This window comes from Phoca vitulina, unplaced genomic scaffold (genome assembly GCF_004348235.1).
Source record: "Phoca vitulina isolate PV1807 unplaced genomic scaffold, GSC_HSeal_1.0 scaffold928, whole genome shotgun sequence".
NCBI lineage: Eukaryota > Metazoa > Chordata > Mammalia > Carnivora > Phocidae > Phoca > Phoca vitulina.
The window spans coordinates 7,381-11,716 of NW_022590615.1; the positions used below are offsets into that span (position 1 = coordinate 7,381).

Here is a 4,336-nt window from a genome sequence, read left to right on the forward strand (position 1 = left end):
GTGTCTTAGTATCATCCTTGATATTAAATATGAGACATTTAATTAAAACTCCATAGAAGGGAAGCTAAGGCCACTGGAAAAAGTGAATAGAAACTTAGGAATATCTCATATATGTAGGACAACTAAGGGCTCAGATCCCTCAGAGATGATGTTTGCCTCACCCCCTCAGGCAAAACCCCCAGCCTGCTCAGGTGCTGGCTAAGAGCCTTGGGAAACATGGAATGAGTAGTAGAAGAAAGCTTTGGTAGCATGTATTCTTCACCGCTTCCTCCCTTCTACCCTTTGCTCCCTGATTTTGAATTCAGCTATGTGACTTGCTTTTGCCAATAAAATGAGGTAAAGGTGGTGATGTGCTACTTCTAAGACTAAGCCTTGAGATATTTCACAAGTTTCCACTTGTGCTCTTGGACCTTGATCATAGACATGAAAAGAACATGTTTGGGTTTGTCTGCTAGCCACATGGAACATTGCCACCCCCAGCCAAAATTAGCCACAAACATGTGAATGATCCCAATTGAGAGCAGCAAAACTGTCCAGTTGAGATCAACCTAGACCAGCTGACCTTAGTGACCAGGAGACTCATGAAACAAATATGTGCTGCTGAGATTTTGTGATTGCTTATTATACAGGATTATTGTGAACATAGTCAACTGATACCAGTTTCATAAATATCAACATGGACTTGTGAAGAGAAATTAGAAGTAGTGTCTGTCCATATTTTCTTTGCTAGCTCATGTATATATTTTGACTCATTTTCTCATTGCTGATTTCCATGTATTTATATAGTATATTTTGATGGTGGCAAATTAATGTAACAAATTAATGTAATTTAGCCCGCAATTTACAAAATATCAAGTTGGAATTGAGATGAAACTAAAGGAAGATAAAATATCATTCAAAGAACCTGAATTTGGAGGTAGGTACAGAAACTAATAATTCTTTCAGTTGGCCCTATTTTGGGATAAAGAGTGAGGGGATTTTCTTATATGAGGGTAGTTGCTTAACATTAGTTGATAGCATTTTGCTGTTGTAGTAGGTGCTGTTAAATTTTTTTTATTAAACTTCTTTTTTAAAAAAATTTTATTATGTTAATCACCATACATTACATCATTAGTTTTGATGTAGTGTTCCATGATTCATTGTTTGCGCATTATACCCAGTGCTCCATTCAATATGTGCCCTCCTTAATACCCATCACCGGGCTAACCCATCCCCCCACCCCCCCCCTCCGCTCTAAAACCCTCAGTTTGTTTCTCAGAGTCCATAGTCTCTCATGGTTCGTCTCCCCCTCCTATTTCCCCCCCTTCATTTTTCCCTTCCTACTATCTTCTTTTTTTTAATTTTAAAAATTTTTTATTTTTAAAAGATTTTATTTATTTATTTGACAGAGAGAGACACAGCGAAAGAGGGAACACAAGCAGGGGGAGTGGGAGAGGGAGAAGCAGGCTTCCTAAGGAGCAGGGAGCCCGATGCGGGGCTCGATCCCAGGACCCTGGGATCATGACCTGAGCCAAAGACAGAACGCTTAACAACTGAGCCACCCAGGCGCCCCCCCCTTCTTTTTAACATATAATGTATTATTTGTTTCAGAGGTACAGGTCTGTGATTCATCAGTCTTACACAATTCCCAGCGCTCACCATGGTGCTGTTAAATTTAAGCGTGGAAGAAGGATGTAATCGATGTTGGAAATTCAAAGAATAGGTGATGGTAGAAATTTGTCAGGACTTTCTGGCTGGCAAGCCACTTTCAGAAAGCTTTCTGGCTGGCAAGCCACTTTCTAATATTTGAGAAATTTTTTATCTTACAAGTTCTGTCTTTCCAAGACTTAAGCTTACTTTCTAAGTCTTCTTTGTAGTTGGGGTATTGTCATATGACCACATATTATGAGCCACCAGATACCAAGCATCCCGAGTTGGGTATTCATGATCCACCAACCCATAAGGTTTCATGTGCACACTAGAACTCCATCATCAAATGGAAGTGGTATGTACAGTTGTACTTGAACGAGGCCTAGTAAGTGTTCAAATTCTATTTTCTTCTTTTTTGCTACATTTTTGGTCCCATACTGTGGCTTCATGAAGAGTTTTTTATATCCAATTGACTGAGGAAGAAAAAACTCAGGCCTGTTTTATAGATAGTTCTGTATAACATGCGGGCATCAACTGAAAGTGGACGGATGCAGCATGACCACCCCACTATGGGGCAGTCCTGCTGGCCAGTGGTGAAGGAAAGTCCTCCCAGTGGACGGACCTCTGAGCAGTATACTTTGTTGCTCATTTTACTTGGAAGGAGAAATGGCCAGATGTGTGATTGGATACCAACTCATGAACTGTAACCACTCGTTTGGTCGGATGGCCAGGGTCTTGGAAGGAATATGATTAGAAAAGTGATTACAGGGAGGTCTGGGATGAGGTATGTGGATAGATCTCTCTGAATGGGCACAGAATGTGAAGGTATTTATGTCCTCTATAAATGCTCATTAATGGGTAACCTTAGCAGAGAAACATTTTAATATATATATAGGATGGTCAGTTCTGTGGATTCCTGTCAGCCTTTTTCCCCGGCCATTTTTGTCCATTTCTCCATGGACATGAACAAAGTGGCCATGGTGGAAAGAAGGGAGTTATGTGTGCACTCAATGACACATTTTCACTCATTGAGGTTGACCTGGTGATAGCCACTGCTAAGTGCCCAATCTGCCAGTGCAGAGATCGACACTGAGCCAGTGATAGGCACCATTCTGTGGGATGATTAGCCAGTTATTTGGTGGCGTATTGATTAAATTGGACCACTTCTGTCATGAAAGGGAAGTGCTTTGCTCTTACTGGAATAGAGATTTATTCTGGATGTTGATTTTTCTTCTCTGCCCACAATGCTCTACCATTCATGGACTCACAGAATGTCTTATCCACTGTCATGATATTGTATCCAACATCACTTCTGATCAAAAACTGATTTTCACAGTAAACAGGGTGTGACAGTGGGTCTATGTTCATAAAACTCACTGGTCTTAGCATATTCACCATCCTGAAGCCGCTTACTTGATAGAATAGTGGAATGGACTTTTCAAAGGGAGAGGGAGAAGCAGGCTCCCCGCTGAGCAGAGAGCCCGACACAGGGCTCAATCCCAGGACCCTGGGATCATGACCTGAGCTGAAGACAGACACTTAATGAATGCGCCACCCAGGTGCCCCAATAGTCAATGATTTTTGAAAGAACTTTGAATATAAAATTATTTTCTGTTTATCCAGATATTTACTATTTCTGATGCCCTTAGTTCCTTTGTCTAGATCCAGATTTCCATCTGGTATCATTTTCTGTCTGAAGAAATTATTTTTTTTCCTGCTTCAGGTTTATTTATACAAATTGCACAGGAGAACACCAGCCTTATGCAGACCACAAACCAGGGGGTCACACCTTTCCTTCCTCCTCCCATAGGTAGACAGAGGCCTCTGTTCTGGAAGCTACACGGTGGCTTAGGCATCTTTGGGAATCTGAGCTGGAGCTGGAACCCTAGCCTCAGCTTTGGTTTGAAACTTGATTTTGGTCTTTGGCTGACAGAGCCCGAGATCCTTGGTGATGTGGGCATGAGCACACTTCTGAAGCTTGGGGTGAGCAATGTAGAAAGTCAATTGCACTTGCAGTTCTTTGGGATCTTGAGCTTGATCTCCTTGGGCTATATCAGAGCCTTGATAGCCTCCGCACATGTGCTCATGGTCTTGGCGTTGTTGGGCTGCATCTTCTTTAGGCCCTTCTTGCTGTGCTTCTTGGCAAAGCACCTCAGGAACTTGGGATCCACCTCCTTAAGAAATTTGTATCTTTGTATCTTTGTGATCAGAGTTTCTTGATGCCATTTCTGTGCCATTTTCTGGACTGGTTGTATGTGGTGTGGTTCTTGGAATTGGCCACATCTGCACTGGAGCCTGCAGCTCCCGAAGCAGCTAGGACCAGAAAAGGAAAGGCAAGAAATTATTTTAACATTTTAACATTTATTTTGGTGCAGACCTGCTGCTGATGAATTCTTTCATCTTTTGTTTGTCAAAAAGTCTTTATTTTGCCTTCTTTTTAAAAGATACTTTTACTGGGTCAAGTTTTCCAGTATGACAGGTTTTTTTTTTTCCCTTTCTTCTGTGCTTTAAAGATGTTTCTCCTCTCTCTTCTTGCTTGCATTATTTTCTTTTTTTCTTTTTTTTAAATTTTTTTATTGTTATGTTAATCCCCATACATTACATCATTAGTTTTAGATATAGTGTTCCATGATTCATTGTTTGTGCATAACACCCAGTGCTCCGTGCAGAACGTGCCCTCCTCAATACCCATCACCAGGCTAACCCA

The 4,336-nt window shown here is 41.3% G+C and overlaps 1 pseudogene; it reads right to left on the reverse strand.

Annotated features, from left to right (window-relative positions):
* Window positions 1–3,465: 3,465 nt before the first annotated feature.
* LOC116629451 lies at window positions 3,466–3,942 on the reverse strand (annotated as a pseudogene).
* Window positions 3,943–4,336: the final 394 nt, after the last annotated feature.